The sequence below is a fragment of the Pelobates fuscus genome, chromosome 5, assembly GCF_036172605.1.
Source record: "Pelobates fuscus isolate aPelFus1 chromosome 5, aPelFus1.pri, whole genome shotgun sequence".
Taxonomy (NCBI): Eukaryota; Metazoa; Chordata; class Amphibia; order Anura; family Pelobatidae; genus Pelobates; species Pelobates fuscus.
Window position 1 is genome coordinate 303,634,459 of NC_086321.1, and position 18,192 is coordinate 303,652,650.

Sequence of the window (18,192 nt, forward strand, 5' to 3'; positions counted from 1 at the left end):
TCAGGATCTAACTGATTTTATGGCTTCTCCCTGTGCTGTGAAGTTGAGTTCTGTGTTCAGTACCCTCCTAAATCTGGCTCTTGACAGTTGATGCTGTATTCGCTGAATTTGTTTAAACATTGTCATTCTGTTGTATACCTATGTTATACTAAATATTCACTGATTATTATCACGCATGTTACATATTATTGTCACAATAAATTATAGTTTTATAATGAAATTGTGATTGTGTGAAGTAAAATCCTCATAATGAACGTTCTGTAGGATTATATTCCCCTCCTTGTGGGTGCTGCTGCTGAGCTAATTAGGGGGAGGGCCCCTTAATTCCCACTGTGTGGGATTTGTATTGCCAATATAAAAACTCACTACTGACTCACAGAGCTCACTGGAGTTTGCTTGAAAGTAGGCTATTTCAAGTAGTATCTTAAGTAGGAGTTAAAACAACAGGAGTTGAAACTACAAGAGAGTTGAAACCAAGAGTGTAAATATGGTTTTGCTCCCTTGTTTTTTTGGTAACTGGGGATGAGTGCTAGCAAGATTGCAAGTTTTACTCAGTGTACATCGTACTGTGCTGCATGTATGCATGCCTGGATAAAGCTGTCCAGGGTCCATACCTCTGTGGTGGGTGTGAGCGAGTGGCTTTTCTGGAAGCTCAGATTGGAGAGCTGGAGAGGCAAATTGCAACACTGAGGGAGATTGACAATCTTGAGAGGAGTCTGCTGCTCACTGAGAAGAGTTTAGTGGGTGATGAGACAGTTGAAGAACTGGCACATAGCTGGGTAACAGTGGGGCGAGGAAGCAGAGGGTGAGGGAAGAGGAAAGGTTTAGCTAGTCCTGATCTTGTGCAGCCTAACAGATTTGCCAGTTTGAGTGAAGATTTTGGGAGCATCAGCTCAGGAATAGCTGTACTGCAGGAAGGTGTTCCTTCTAACAGCTGTGGGAACAGCCCCCCTAGTACAGGTCGGGTTAAGAGGGTAAGGAGGTCACCTTGGCCAATATAAACTTCTTATTTATATTGTTTCTATTTTATTGCTGATGCACAATAAAGACAAAATGACCAATCATTTATTTCACAACATTCTTAAGAGTAAGAGATGCAGATGGAATTAGTTTACAACCTGAACTAGAAAGAGGATTGAAACTGTGCATTTGATCAGTCAAGCTAGGCTTATAGACATTCAAAAGCCTTTTAGAAAAGGGTAAACAAATTATAAAAAAAAATCAAACAAATTCCAAAGACATAAAAGGGAGAAACATTTTATTTGTTTAATTTTCTTCACATACAATTTTACAATCCAGTGTTGCAGAAAAACCAAGACTTATAAATCAAAATGTGCTGAACATACCCTTTATTATTCTTTACCCAAAAATCAATTCAGTCTTCCATGCACATAAACTAAAAAAGAAAAAAAAGCCACACAAAACAGTCATTCACCTTGCGCAACACATGGCAATCTACAATAAGATATTACATAATACAGGGGGAATTTTATAATTTACACAAAGCTGCGCTCATTGTGCATACAGTGATAGGGCAGTACTTAAAACATGCCATATAAATCTAGTAAGAGACCAATGGCTTGTCAGTACTTTCATATAGATGGGAAATCAAGAACTGTAAATAAACAGGCATTTTGAATTAGCTTTATAAAAAAAAAAAAAAAGATGCACTTAAAACCCAAGGACAGATATCGCAAAATATGTTACTATAATGCATGGGGACAACCTGCTCAAGTAAACAGGCTGGCTTAGTTGCTGAAAGAAACATGCTCCAGCAGTAAGACAAGGCAATGTCAAAAGGTAAATTTTATTGTAGTAATAATGAGAGAACATAACTACCAGACAGCAATCTGATGGCCTAGGCACCAACTTAAGTGCCTGGCCTCAACCTGATCAGCTGTCAGGAAGTGATGATAAAATAGAGTGCACAAGGCAGCAACATGGTCTTATTTTTGCTTCTAAACATAATAAAGCTAGTTTAATGTCATGTTAAAAAAGGAGAACACTGAAAATACAAATCTGACAGCAAGCAGAAAGAACGAGGGGAGGCCGATGGTGGTGATTGATGCCGAGTGGCACAAAGAAGACCGGTATATACTAAGGATCTCTTCTGGAACAAAGTACATGGAAATTGTTCCCTCTGCTCTCCATCGTCACCTGCAATAAAAGATGGAGTTGTAATTCTCCAGATAAAAAAAAAAAAACATTTGATTGGAAGTGTTGGGGTGGGAGGAACCCAACAATAACCAATAAAGTCATTAACTCTGCACTATAACCACAACAGTCTGCTGTCACTTCCTCCCAGCAGCATTTCTTTTTTTTTTTTTTTAAAAGGGGTACGGTTGCGCTATTACACGCCCGCAGCGCTTACCAGGCCCCTGAAGACATAGGGCTCATCGTGTGGCCCTAAATGCTTGGGCCACCTGACAGGCCCTGGTGTAGATACACCTGCTGCAGTTTCACCGCTCCACGTGGGGCCTGGGTGGCTGGGCCAGTGACAACCGTCATGGTTGTCACCCCCTGATGGCGGCCCTGTATGTAAGTGTTTGTCTGTGAGCAGAGTACTTGAAGAATAGAAGAAAGAAGGCTCAGAGTACTTGTAGAATAGGAGAAAGAAGGAGTGGAGTACTTGTAAAAAAGGAGAAAGAATGAAAATAAAAAGGAAAAAGGAGGGAATTGTTGTTGGCTACTAGTAAGTGTATTGACAAACCTATTGAAATTACTTCATGATCACAAGGACAACTATGATGAGGTCCCTTTAAATTGTAAAATATTTTCAAAGAAATTTTTTTTCCAAATACATTTGGACTGGTGGAGTTCTGTTGGATCACTAAACAGTGGGTCAAGTAACATGTGCAGTAGGGAAACACTCACCTTTGTGACTCAGCTAGAGTTCCTTTGACGTACATTGTCATGGTTTGCTCCAGAGTTGCTTTTCCTATAAATGGAGAGAAATAGGGTAGATTTACATACAGAAGTATATAGCAATATCCAAGCAAACAAATTAACCTAAACACATTCTTCTGACCATTGGAAATTAGTTATCTGGATAACAGCTCTAGTATGCTTTTCATGTCGTTTACTTAAAGCAAAACACGACTTAAATGCTGCAGACTATTCAAATCATGTTCAAACAACAGAGAGAACAATTTTTTTTAAGGGTCACTATAGTCACCAGAACAACTACAGCTAAATGTAGTTGTTCTGGTTTGTAAAATCATTCCCTGCAGGCTTGTTGTTCTGTCCTTTCAGAGAAAATACAGTGTTTACTTTACAGCCTAGGGATACCTTCACTGGCCACTCCTCAGATGGCTGCCAGATGTGCTTCCTGGGGCAGTGCAGCACAGTGTACAGCACTGCCATTCAGTGTCTCCACCCTCTGAGACACTGAACTTTCTTCATAGAAATGCATTGTTTCAATACGTTTTTACTTTATTTAACCCCTTAAGGACCAAACTTCTGGAATAAAAGGGAATCATGACATGTCACACATGTCGTGTGTCCTTAATGGGTTAAGGGGCCAAATAGTCATTTTAACACTATAGGTTTAGGAAAAAGTGTGTGTTCCTTTGAGAGACTGTATGACTTTCTTCACAGCTCACATGGCCAATAGAAGAACAAATTTTATGTATTTATAGCAGATGCAATGAGTTTGTTCCACAATTCATGGTGTGCACATCTTAAGACCAAAAAGTCGTGCAAAATTAGTTGGGCCTTTTAAGCAACAACATATCTAGGAACCTATATGAACTTTTTTGATTGTGTGTCCATCAGAGAGCCAGCCATTGTGCTGGACAAGCCTTTATTTTGTGGTGGACCCTTGTACCAGTACTGTCCCCCTGGTTCGGTACTTTCCCTTCTACTGAACAGATTACTGAACATATGCTCCACTTGTCGACATGCCAGGAGAGTGCTATTTGTAGGGAAAGTACTACTAAATATGTGGATCAATCGCATTCAAGCTAGAAACACTACACATACGGAGTTACTGGTTATAGTGTGCCTGGGGCAATATGCAACTCAGAGCGCTTGTAAGGGGAAGCCAACTTTCCCTCCAAGCCACATTGCGCTCTCTCACACACACACCTCAGTCCAGATTTTATTTTCTTCACTAAAAATAAATAAAACTTGCGCATGTGCTCTAAGCCAGCAAAATGGTCAAGTCACAGGTTTCTTAATGAGAAGCCTGTGTTGGACTGCTTGTGTCCCCAGTGACATCAGGAGGGGACATAGAGGAGCAGGACCAGGAGGAGCTAGCCCTGGCACGAGATTGCAGGCAGGCAAAACTTTTTTCTAGGTTTTACATTAAATAAAGAGTGGGGACAGTAATTGAGCTAAAATTCGCTCTCCCTCAATAGATTACAGAATCAAGAGACACCCCAGTCCCCTAAATCCCTTCAGTTTGTCCCTTTAGGTTATTTATTGCATGTATATGAGAGTCAGGATCCACATAGCCCTGGACTCCTTTTACTTGGACTTTGCTATCTTTTATTATAAAGACTTTTTATTACTATTTTTTACTTTGCATTTTGTGGCGCAGCCTTTTTTACTATTGTTTTATACCTGTCTTGTTTTAAAGGGTTTTGAGGGACTCCTTTTTAAAGGGTTGCTGCCTATAAGTTGACCAGCGTTGTCTCATTGTTTTATCTTTCTTACCATATTTTTATTTTCATAATGCACGATAAATGTCAACATTGTGCAGATTATAGCAAAAAGTCGTGTTCGCCTACGCAGAGGCACAGTATGATAGCAGATGATAACCATGTAACAGTTTAACAGTGGATGTGTGTGCTTAGTTAACGTGTTATAGCCATGAAGCATGAAGGGACCACTATAGTGCCAGGAAAACATACTCGTTTTCCTGGCACTATAGGGTCTCTAGGTCCTCCCCACCCTCAGGGCCCCCCTCCTGCCGGGCTCTAGGGGGTGGAAGGCGTTAAATCTTACCTGTTTTCCCCCACCGGGCTCCCTCGGGGCGGGGAACTCTCCTCCTCCTTTTCGCCGTCATCGGCTGAATGTGCATGCACTGCAAGAGCCGCGCGCGCGCGCGCGCATTCACCCAGTCCACAGAAAAGCATTCTCATTGCTTTCCTATGGACGCTGGCGTCTTCTCACTGTGAAAATCACAGTGAGAAGCGCGGAAGCGCCTCTAGCGGCTGACAACGAGACAGCCACTAGAGGCTGGATTAACCCATTTGTAAACATAGCAGTTTCTCTGAAACAGCAGAACGGGTTAAACCTAGATGGACCTGGCACCCAGACCACTTCATTAAGCTGAAGTGATCTGGGTGCCTATAGTGGTCCTTTAAGCACAACTTCCATTAATTTTACCAATGATGTCGGGATGGTGACGTATTGTAGCTACGACAGGAGGCGTAAGGCCAGCGTGGTGACTGTATAACTCTATTGGTGCCATATGGCTGGTGCGTTAGCTTGTTGCTTTAACTCAGGTCTTAATTGGGCCCTTACATTTATGTTGACTGCTCAGCATAAAATTATCATCATTAATTTTCTGCGAAGATATGCAGGTAGAAACGGCTTAAGCTGTGAATGCTATAGTGCACCGCAGATTAAATTAATATGGCCTTTTTAGAAGACATATGGCCTTTTATCCAATTACGCCAGTAGATATAAATGGGCCCCTGAGTATCAAAGATGCTAAAACTTTGGCTTGTACAGATATTGCATCTTAAACAGCGTGTGCGTAGTTAACCCCTTGTATTAGGTTGATGTCGTGAGGCTGTGAGGAGTCAGAGCTGTTTGTCTTGTAATGGTACCTAGAAAATTATGGTGCAGGCATGCAGTGTTAGAAAATGCTGAAAAAAATAAGGTTCAGTAGTAAGATTAACAACAATATATGAGTAAGTTTATAGTAACTTTTAGGATGGTGTCTGGAGAGCGTCTAAGTACAGAGCACTATATAAAAGTTCCTATTATAGATTCCGTAGCTAGGTGTTCCATCCACACAGTGCATTCAAGTCAGAAGGTTGTGTGGTCTGGCTGGCTGCATGAGATTAGTGCTGGATATGACCCTTGTAGGCCCATGAAGCGTGTCACCAGCACAGGTCAGGGAGCAGTCAGCGCCACACGGTCCCCCAGGGCACCAGGCCCCAGCTCGGCCCAGGACGCCCCCCGTAAGCACCGCGGCCCGGTGGGCACTCGGGGACTTCATGTGCTCCAGCGCCTCTCTCCCCCCCCAAGAGTCCGCTCACCCAGTGTCCCCTGCACCTCCGGTACCCCGGTAGGTACATGGGTTGCTCCGCCTGTCTCACCCAGCGCCGGCCGCTTCTACGGGACAGGGGATGTACAGCACTGTTGAATATGCTAATGTTATGTTGTTTTTCTCTTTTACATACATTTTTTCTCTTCGCTGCTGAGGGAAAATTAAAGAAAGAGAAGCATAATACTCGCCTCCAAGTCATTAATAAAATCATGACTTTACGTCATGTTAATAGTAAAATCTTGGAATTTTGCAGACACTTGTTTGAGCGTAAGGTCCGAATTCGTAGGCCAATCCTCCAACACTAGGTTGACGTCCCATAGAGCCTTGTTTCGGGGTTGGGGTGGACGTGCAAATCTAATGCCTCGCAGAAGGCGACAAACCAACAGATGTTTCCCAGACGGAAAGCAATCCATTCCGCTATGACCAGCTGAGATCGCCAGAAGCACCTATGGGATCCACGTGTTGTTCCATGCACTAACCACTCCATGCGTTCCAGGCATGAGTATAGGATCTTCATATTCCTGGAGCCCAAGCTCCTGCCAATAAGTCAAGAGTTGCTTGTGAAACGTTCGGCATGACCCAAGGTCCCCGGAGAGGAGCCCCTGAACCAGAAGGGGGTGAGAGTTCCCATCGGAATCCGATAGTAGGTCCATGGAACCCGGCAATAGTCTGGGGCGGTCGATAGACATTTCCATGAGCGAAGGGAACCAAGGTTGTGCCGTCTAGAACAGCGCTATCAGGACCAGTGATGCTTGGGAGCGTTTTAGATGTAGTAGCCCATAGAGAGAAGGGAGAAATGCATACAGTCATAGAGCTAACGCGGTGTTAGCGTTGCCTATCAAGCATATGGACCATTGGATCCATCATCTGATGGCCAACAGGTCTATTGGTGTCCCCTCAGTCAATGCTGCTTCGACCATGTTGAAGATTTTGGCTAAAGGCCCTAACACGTCTAAGACTTTGTCCTGACAGTGGAGAAGGGAATAGTCCAGTCCCTTTTTGGCCTTCCAACCCGATTTTCCCAGAAATTGGGTGATCTTAGGATCCACGTCCGGCATAACACAGGCCATGTCAGGGACCGTAGGGCGTGGGTACTCTGAGTTTACTTCTCGTGGCCTTATCTAGGGGTTTTCTAAGTTGCAATGTATTTGGCCACTTGGTCAGTGGGGTACAATTCAGCCGAGCAAGGGTTATGCAGGGCATCAGGGTCAAAAAGGCCCTTGAGGGTCTAAGATAGCGTAGTCGTCCGCCTCCCACCTAGCTTCGATAGCTGGCGACGCACTAACACTGCGTTCAGGAGATGAGTCCTCCGAGTAAACCGGGTCGATAGCATCAGACCCGTCAGAAACCTCCTCTGAGTCCGAATCAGAGTAGGCCAGACTCTATGATCGCTCTAGAGATGGAGTGGGACACGTTATCCAACATCACTCCCATGGCAGTGTAAATGGCTTGGGTAACTGATTTGCTCATTGTAGCATCCTGGAGCGAGTGGAACTCTTCAGAGTGCATTTGCTCCTGGGACGCTTCCTCTTCACCACCAGGGGGGGTAGGACCAGCGGACACAGTGGGTATGCGGTGTCTACTGGGCTTAACAGAGGCATTGGGAGCAGCAGCCAGCATATCAGAAGGGTTCTGCATAATGACCCTAGAATAGCAAAGGGGAACAGTCACCACAGTGGGTAGCAAGGGCTTAATTCTGACAGTAGGGGCTAACTAGGGCTGAGCAAGGGAGGGAGCCCAGAGGTAATAAAGGGCAGAGCACAATAAGGGCAGCACAAGCCTATATGTTAGCATACCGAGTGTTCCCTCAGGAATGGCCCCTGGGAAACACTGTAAGTGCGCGCCCCTCCTTGAACGAGCAGTGCAAGCGTCACCAAAGAGCGGCAAAATGTTGCCATTGTCATATGGCTATCGCGATGCGCAGGAGCAAACCACACATTTGCGGGCGGCACTGGTAGCGGTTTAGGCCGCGATCTGGAGGGTAGCCAGGGAGGCTTGCCCTGAGGTAGAAGGGGAAGTGGAGGGGGGGGGGAATCTCAGAACCCCGAGGTCGTCCCGCGAATGGCGAAACCCGGGTTACAAACAACCTGAAGTTGCCAGGGGTAAGGGTTAGCCCGGGGGGGAGGAACCTTTTAAGGGGAAACAAAAACCTGTGGGCCCACCCAAAATATACAATCAAATAAAACACAGACAATTACAGCAGAGTATAATAACAAATACAACACAAATCTGCAGAGCAAAAATTATGAGGTACTTAGCTGAGGCAGCAGCAAAGAAAGGGGGAGTGGCTTAGGTCACATGGAAGTATATGGAATGAGGACTGCTCCCATTGGTTGAATATGTTAAATGGTTAACCTTTTAAGGGTATTTGTTTTGTTTCTATTAATATCTTACTATTTGGGGGCGGGGCCTGGCAGCCGATCAAGCAGGTCGCACATGGCTAGAGCTCCTCAGCCTTAGACCTCAAAATTGCTTATACACTAAATTTCACCTGACACAACTCTAATCACTAGAAGCACCCTTTGCACTGCACCTGGCTGGGGTTCTGGCAGCTCACGCGGGTGCCGACCGCACCGGACTGGCTTGGGGCCTGCGAGTGGACTGAAGGCGGAGGAGGCGGCTGATCCTCTGCTGCAGTCTGAATTCCAACCTCATCTGGGCCCTCTCCCCCCCACCCTTTGGACCTGCGGGGGCTATCCCAGTCCCCTGGTGCACTCCTTGGCCCGCTTATACGGACTTCTCCAATCAAACGCAAATCAACCGGCAGACTCCACCACCGCACCCTCACCTAGCCCCCCAGAGGGGGACACACTTGCACGAACACTCCAAGCATCCAGAAGACACCCATGCAGCAGAGCCAACAGCAGGCCACAGGCCCACATACAAGCACGGCTCCTAATGGCAAGATCCATGGGGACTCAGCGCATATCTATGGCAACGACCGGAGCGGGCGGAGAACCCTCCTCGGCCCATCGGACAGTATTATCTCGGCACAAGTAACCTTCCAGTCTCAGGCATCAGCTGAACAGCAGTATGAACGCTTCACGTAGCCAGCGCAGCTTGGATTTTGGTAGAGCAACTGTGAGTCCCTGGGCCTGCAGCCTATCCATACTTTACAGTTCATGCAGTCCATAACTAGTAGCGCGCCAGGCATTTTCACTAGCTTGAAGTATAATATTACTGGTGATTAACCGCTTAAACAAGCCACCCTAGCATGTTTACACATGTTTCTGGTTACCATGTCTACGTAGAATTCCCTCTTAGATTGTATAACTAACTGCAGCCACGCACCTAGACACATGAGAGTTTCCTGTTTTTCATCTTAATATAAAATTGTGCAGCATAATCTAAATGTAGAAATGTAACAGCACCCAATGTTCATAACAATTTATGCCTTGTTTCCCTATGTTGAATGATCTACTTGTAAACGCTGATGTTACAGTATACCGTTATGATGTTGAACCACTAATTACATAAAATGTGCAAGTCGTACTCATGCCTTATTCATGTTATACTATGTTTCTAAAAAAAACTCGCTTGAGATTGCTGTTGTGGCAATTCAAGCACTGTTGTACCTACATGCGCAACAAAAATAAAGATTTTTTTTAAAAAAAAAATCTTAATATTCTTTCTTTGCTGCTGAGGAGTAAAGAAATAGATAAAGCCTTATATGATCCTCAGTGTCTTTTAATAAAATGATTTGTTTAGTGGATAACCCTGCCCTTCTCTCAGTCTTTCATTCCCTGGTATCAAACTATATCCAACATAGGATTGAGGACTAAACAAAATAAGATTCATTTAAATCAGACATGCAGCAGCAATCAGTCAATGTTGCATTCCTATTACTGGACTATTCCAGTTTTGGGGATGAAACATTGGGTAAATAATTTACAATCTTTTGTGTTTTTCCACCTGTATATCTGTCACAGTTGGCACAATTAATGTTAGGGCTGGTGTAAAAAAATTCCAGTGCTGCTTTTTATTCCCAGTCCGGTCCTGGATGACGTCAGACAAATTTCTGGTACGTTTTTGCCTAGGGAACCTAGAAGTGTTAAATAGAGCATTTTAAGTAAAAAAAATAAATAAATAAAAAGCTGTTTGAAAGAGTTAGAATATCCTTTTAAGAAAGGGAACGGACGGACTAATTGCTACATTCAGGATAAAATAGTCCATTAGCAAAAATACTCTAACCTTTAGCTTTTTTTCCCCAGACATTTTCACCTAATATTTGTAATTCCACTGTCATAATTCCTGGTTTATTTATTAAATCCATTTGGGATTTTTTTATTAAACAGTGAATTTTACTGAATTGAAAGTCACATTGCAATGACCAAAACCTTATTATTTATTATTTAAATATTTTCCATCTCTGTTGTTATCGCCCGAATTTGCAATTCAGTTCTCAATTCAGTACAATTCATTGTTTAGTGCATACACTCCTAACTGTAATAGAAAATGAGTAATCTTACGCCCCTAAGAACATTCGTAAAGACCTTTGCTCTATATACAGGAAGAATTCTGACAATGATTTCAAACTATGCAGCTGGTAAAGCAAGCTTCAGTAATCCTTCAACCATGCTAAATAAAAAATAAAAAAAATAAAAAAGATGACGTTACGCAGTCTTAGGGTTTGAATAATTTGCTATTGAAGCTGTACATTTTAATAGGGATTTTTGAAAAGTTCTCTATATGCTGTATTTTGCCATATCTATATTTAGTTACAGTAAGTGCATGTGTAAATATTCCACATATGGAGAGCTGTAGCCATGGGATACCATTGATTTTAAAGGCTGTAGTAAATCATTGTCTAGGTCTACCCATATTGATGAACTTGCTATTGTATGCTATTGCACTAACGTGTTACATGAAATCGTGTGGATTGGACCTAAACTATTTAGCCATATGCCTAATTCTTCCATTAAATATAGGAAGTACATTGGTGCAACTGAGTGTAAATGTAATATTGCTGTGAACAAAATAAATAATATGTTAGGTATTATTGTAGTTGTAGTGATTTGTGCTGTGTTTACCCCTGTATATTCGACAGTAATATTACCGTATATACTCGAGTATAAGTCGAGTTTTTCGGCACATTTTTTGTGCTGAAAAACTCCAACTCGACTCATACTCGAGTCAATGTCTGTATTATGGCAACTTACATTGCCATAATACAGACAAGGGGCTGTGTAGGAGGGGGGCTGGCAGGAATCTGTTACTTACCTCTCCTGCAGCTCCTGTCAGCTCCCTTTTCCTCTGCGACGGTCCAGTCAGCTCCCAGTGTAAGTCTCGCGAGAGCCGCGGGGTCATAGCGCGGCCGCGAGACTTACACTGGGAGCTGACCGGACCGGCGCGGAGGAGAAGGGAGCAGACAGGAGCTGCAGGTGAGGTAAGTTACAGCTTCCTGCCAGCCCCCTCCACTGAACTACCAATGCCACTGGACCACCAGGGAGTGAGAGCCCCCCTCCCTGCCATGTATCAAGCAGGGAGGGGGGACGAAAACAATGTATACAAATTTAATAAAATATTAATGAAAAAATTAATACTAATAAAAAAATTGCTAATAAAACAAAAAATAATAATATTAAAATAATAATTTATATAATAATAATAATAAAAATGCCCACCCCCCACCAAGGCTCTCCATCACACTCTGCATCACACACACACACTGCACTCATACACACACTGCATTCATACACACACTGCACTCATACACACTGCATTCATACACAAACTGCACTCATACACACACTGTATTTATACACACACTGCATTCATACACACATACTGCATTCATACACACACTGCATTTATACACACACCCTGCATTCATACACACACACTGCACTCATACACACACACTGCATTCATAAACACACACTGCACTCATACACACACACTGGACTCATACACACACACTGCATTCATACACACACTGCACTCATACACACACACACTGCATTCATTATATACACTGTAAATAAATATTCAATTAATGTAATTTTTTTAGGATCTAATTTTATTTAGAAATTTACCAGTAGCTGCTGCATTTCCCACCCTAGTCTTATACTCGAGTCAATAAGTATTCCCAGTTTTGGGGGGTAAAATTAGGGGCCTCGGCTTATACTCGAGTATATATACGGTATTTATATGATATGTGTAATTTAAAATGTTCAAAAATATTTTCTATAAATGAAAAAGCTATATCTTTATTTGAAAAAGGTTGCATGCATATTTAGATTTTTAGATGCTGTTGATACCGGAGAAACTGACGAAAGCCAAGCACAGAGAGATGGACACAGGTTTCTTCAGGAAGGAAGAGATTCTTTATTCGATTCACCGACCGGGACTCAGAGGGACTAATGTCACCAAAAAACAGCAAAGTCTGAGCCCCGAACATACAGTGTAGGTCCCTTATATAGGCATATAACTCCTCCCATAATCAGCTCCACCCACACGTACTCTTACCCAATCAACCGAACAAAGACTAACTTCCTGTTTGACCACATGGCTTGCCCAGCACAATGGAGGAGGGGAATTCTCTCTATCCTGTATTTCTGCACATGCTCCGTACACTACTGATTGTATCGTTGCCACGTGCAACCAACCGACCGATACATCAGTATATGCACGTGCACATACCACGTGGCAATCTCGGCCTACTAAATTTATTTTTACCGAGATTCCACCACATTCCCCCCTTTGATGCTTCTGATATTCCATAATTCCAGATGCATCACTTAACAAGAGTTTGCTTACACCTCAAGTTGCCATAAACCAGACAAGACTTTGTGACTCTCCAAAGATACAAATCCCTCAGCATTCCTCTTCCTGTACCTGTTCTCCTTGATTTAGAGCCTCATACCTATAAACAGCCATTATCTGTGCAGCTGCCTTTCTCTCTGCTATATTTTCTATAATGCTCTGCCCAGACCTAACTACCAAAGGAATCAGACATGGCAGGAGAAGGCACAACATCAAGATTAGCATGACTCCACCTACCAATGCCTTGAGTCCTCCAAGCTGCTCATACCAATTACCAAACCAACTACTTGGATTATACCCTTTCCATACTTGAGTAGGCATATGTGCTAGTTTAACCATATGGCTAGTAAGCTCAGCTATTGCTTGCCCTTCATCATCTATTTGAAGACAACAATTGCTTAAATTAAACGTCCCACATACACCTCCCTCTACTGCCAATAGGTAATCCAAAGCTAATCTATTTTGGTAAACGGCTGTCCTCATCCTAGTGTTATGCTTTGCTAGGAGATTGAGCGCTTGTGATGTTTCATTGGTAATTATCTCAACCACTGCCTGTAACCTTATGATACGGTTGAGCATATATATTGGGGTTCTATATCCAAAAGTACCATCCTCTGCCCACGTAGCTGGCCCATAATAATCTATAATACGCTGGGGAGGCCACTCATTATCTTCCCAGGTACCTATCTCTAGGGGTCCTCTTTTCCTTCTATGATTCACATCATATATGTGACGAGACCAACCTCGCCACATTGCATTGGAGGAGCCTGGTTGCCCGCCTACTGGCTTTGGATTATGGACCGGCAGCTAAAGGGTTAATTTTACTGTGCAGAATGATTTATTTCTCCCTTTCTGCACAGCCGTTCGGTAGATTCTATCTAGGTGGCGGTGTTCTGGAGCTCCCCGGGCAGCCAGCGCTTTTCTGCCCGGCTTTTATGCACCAAAATCGGACACTTTTACGTGCAGGCACCGCTGAACCTCCAGCCCCTGGTTCTAATTCGTATGGATTTGGTGAATGCAGGGAAATTCGGTAGTTTGTATAGGTGAATGTTTTAACCCAGATAGCCATGCCAAGGAGCATATTAGTGTAATTAAAGACTCCATGACAATTAAACTGTATTTGTGTGGTCTGCGTGCCATTCACCTAATAATGTGCACTCAGACCTGAGTTATCTGGGGATATGTTACATGTCTGTGTTTAATGTATAAAAAGTAACTTTATATATTTTATAGCATATTACTGTATTTGTGTCCCCACATGTGTAATGGAGTTTTGCCTTTGTCCTGGGAGATAATTGAATTACTTCTCCAATTATCTCCAGGGCAGAAGGGAGGAAGCCAGGATGCATTGTGGGGATGTTTTACTTCTGTAAGTCTGTAATGTGATACATGTCTGTCTGTGTTACAGTTTCCATTTGGTCCCCTAGGGGAGTGTCCACCAGGTGGGAGACCTGCATAAATACAGGGGCAGGTAGCCGTCAATAAACAGACCACTGCTTGACCCTCAACACGGAGCCTTGTCTCGTTCTTGGGGGGATTCACTGTATGCTGTTGGAGATTGATTGCTAGTAGTGTAAGCTGATGTCTGCTTTTCCTGTTCGTCTGCTAGCAGCTATTCGTGAGGTTCCAGTTTGGAGTGCTACCTTATTCCCTTGTATGCCGTTCGGGAGTTTGATGTATTCACCTATATCCAATTCGTGAGGTTTGGTGATTTTACAGTAGCTGTGCCTGTCTGTGAAAAGGGGATTATCGCCTAAATGGATTTTTACCCCTTTTCTGCTAAAAAGGTCCGTTACAAAGGGTGGCAAGCGGCGGGATCGTTCCTACAGCCAGAAGGACAGCTACAGAACACCATTTCTTGGGATTTACAATTTGAGGGCAACGCATGTCTGAGTACAGCGACCCTGACAGCACCAGGATGGAACCAGCAGTGGAGTACGATGAGGGTGACATGGATGACCGGGATGCATTGAGGAAAGGCATCTGGTACCAGGCCCTGGATAATGTACAGTACCAGCGGGGCAAGAGTCTCCCCAGTGAAGAGCAGCGATGGCAGACACGACTGGCACTGCGGATGCCCTTCCTGGGAGAGCAGCCTCTGGAGCAATGGTAAAGGAGCTCGAGCACCGGGTATGGCAGGAGCTGTGGCTGGAGGATGCCTACCAGGCGCTCTGGTGGTATATGGCACAGTATATACCCTGGACAGCCGAACATGACAAGCCAGAGGGAGAGGAGTTTGATGGTCCTGGCTTGTTATGGGAGTCCTTTGCAGAGCCTGGCTTCGGGAGCCCTGCGCAAACCAGACTTCAGGACATTTTCTATGAGAGGGAGGCTAGGCATGAGTGGGATGACCCCCATGAGGTAGAGCAAGACCTGGCTCACCTAGCAAACCTGGAGTGGGAACTGGAGCAGGACTACCGAGATCTCTTCCACTCCATTGGGAAGGCTCAGCAGGACAGTAAGGTGACAGACCCAGATCCAGACCCATTCCGCTGGGAAGATATTGTGGAGATTTACTGGGAAGAACCCCAGGTGGCCGGTAGAGATGGGACCGAGGTCTCTCCACCGGTCCTGCAGGGAATTGGGAGCCCAGTCTCCATTCCCCAGCGGCAGTGTGAATTGCAGGGAATTGGGAGCCCAGTCTCCATTCCCCAGCGGCAGGCTGAGTTACAGGGGGCAGAGGTAGTTGGTCCTACCCCCCAGCAGCAGAGTGATATGCCGGGAAGGCAGTGTGAAATACAGGGAGAGGAGAGCAGCGTCCTCCCTCCCCAGCGGCAGGCTGGGTTACAGGGGGCAGAGGTAGTTGGTCCTACCCCCCAGCAGCAGAGTGATATGCCGGGAAGGCAGTGTGAAATGCAGGGAGAGGAGAGCAGCGTCCTCCCTCCCCAGCGGCAGGCTGAGTTACAGGGGGCAGAGGTAGTTGTTCCTGCCCCCCCAGCAGCAGCGTGATTTATTGGGAATTGGGAGCCCAGTCTCCATTCCCCAGCGGCAGTGTGAATTGCAGGGAATTGGGAGCCCAGTCTCCATTCCCCAGCGGCAGAGTATCCAGCAGGGAATAGAGAGCCCAGTCTCCTTTCCCCAGCAGCAGAACTCTGCATTGGGAGGAGAGACAGTCGGTCTCCCTCCGCAAAGACTGGAAGTATGTCTGGGAGAGGAGCTTGCTACCACCTCTCCCCAGCGGCGGATCATTAATGGGCAGGGAATAGAGAGCTCAGTCTCCATTCCCCAGCGGCAGAGTGTTCTATCGGGAGAGGAGCTTGTTACCCCCTCTCCCCAGCGACAGCTTAATGTACCAGGGGGAGACTGTAAGCCCCACAGCTGTGCAGATGGGACCGTGGTCTCTGCACTTACCACACAGGGGGTAGGGACGGTCGGTCCTACCCCCCCACGCCAGGGCTGGTTAGCCAAAGGGGAGACAGTCGGTCTCCCCCTTCCGCAGCAGAGCTATGCACCTAAGGGGGAGACAGTCAGTCTCCAGCAACCAGGCTCCAACCAGACTACTCCGGTGGTAGTACTGGCACCAGTACCGCTGGTCTCTGCCCACTCAGCAACCCACCAAGGCAGCCTACCAGTCCCCCACACAGCCGTGGTGAGGAAACTGGACATGGACAAGTTTCTCTTCTACCCAGGTGTAGTAACCATTTATTGTGGGTGGGCTGTACTGTTTTTTCTGCTTTGTGGGTGGGCTGCTGGACTAACAAGGGCACTGACCGGCAGGAGGTCAGGTACCCTGTTAGTCTGTTTGGAAAGGGGGAGAGATGTGACGAGACCAACCTCGCCACATTGCATTGGAGAAGCCTGGTTGCCTGCCTGCTGCCTTTGGATTATGGACCGGCAGCTAAAGGGTTAATTTTACTGTGCAGAAGGATTTATTTCTCCCTTTCTGCACAGCCGTTCGGTAGATTCTATCTACCGAACAAACAGCCTGTTTGCAACCTCCCCAGAGCCATGGGAAGCCGGCCGGCGCTGTTAATTGGCCACCCAGAAGCTGGAGTGTGCTGCCAATTTACCTCCCTGAAGCTGCGGTTAACCGCAGCTTAATTGCTTGTTACTGGGTGGCCGCTGTTACACTTAGCGGCCGCTAGGTGGCGGTGTTCTGGAGCCCCCCGGGCAGCCAGCGCTTTTCTGCCCGGCTTTTATGCACCAAAATCGGACACTTTTACGTGCAGGCAACGCTGAACCTCCAGCCCCTGGTTCTAATTCGTATGGATTTGGTGAATGCAGGGAAATTCGGTAATTTGTATAGGTGAATGTTTTAACCCAGATAGCCATGCCATGGAGCATATTAGTGTAATTAAAGACTCTGGCTCCATGGCAATTAAACTGTATTTGTGTGGTCTGCGTGCCATTCACCTAATAATGTGCACTCAGACCTGAGCTATCTGGGGATATGTTACATGTCTGTGTTTAATGTATAAAAAGTAACTTTATATATTTTATAGCATATTACTGTATTTGTGTCCCCACATGTGTAATGGAGTTTTGCCTTTGTCCTGGGAGATAATTGAATTACTTCTCCAATTATCTCCAGGGCAGAAGGGAGGAAGCCAGGATGCATTGTGGGGATGTTTTACTTCTGTAAGTCTGTAATGTGATACATGTCTGTCTGTGTTACAGTCTTCCATTTGGTCCCCTAGGGGAGTGTCCACCAGGTGGGAGACCTGCATAAATACAGGGGCAGGTAGCCCTCAATAAACAGACCACTGCTTGACCCTCAACACGGAGCCCTGTCTCTTTCTTGGGGGGATTCACTGTATGCTGTTGGAGATTGATTGCTAGTAGTGTAAGCTGATGTCTGCTTTTCCTGTTCGTCTGCTAGCAGCTATTCGTGAGGTTCCAGTTTGGAGTGCTACCTTATTCCCTTGTATGCCGTTCGGGAGTTTGATGTATTCACCTATATCCAATTCGTGAGGTTTGGTGATTTTACAGTAGCTGTGCCTGTCTGTGAAAAGGGGATTATCGCCTAAACGGATTTTTACCCCTTTTCTGCTAAAACGGTCCGTTACAATATACTTTAACTCCCAAAGTCTCTCCTGTTTCAATTGGCAACAAGAAGAAGGATGGTTTGAGCATACCTAATACACATGCCACTTCCCAGTCCAGTGGTAACTCCGAATAGGCTTTCTTACCACAGATCCAGTACAAATTTGCCGGGGCTTTCCAACTAGATGTAGCAGATAAGTCAAACCACGCATCCTTTAAAT

General features: G+C 45.2%; 1 long non-coding RNA gene across 1 annotated transcript; it reads right to left on the reverse strand.

Moving 5' to 3' along the window:
- Positions 1–1,241: 1,241 nt before the first annotated feature.
- LOC134612882 (uncharacterized) lies at positions 1,242–3,110 on the reverse strand. The gene is made up of 2 exons (XR_010090959.1): positions 2,875–3,110; positions 1,242–2,157 (listed from the first exon to the last, which is right to left on the reverse strand). It is a non-coding gene; the product is annotated as an uncharacterized LOC134612882 (long non-coding RNA).
- Positions 3,111–18,192: the final 15,082 nt, after the last annotated feature.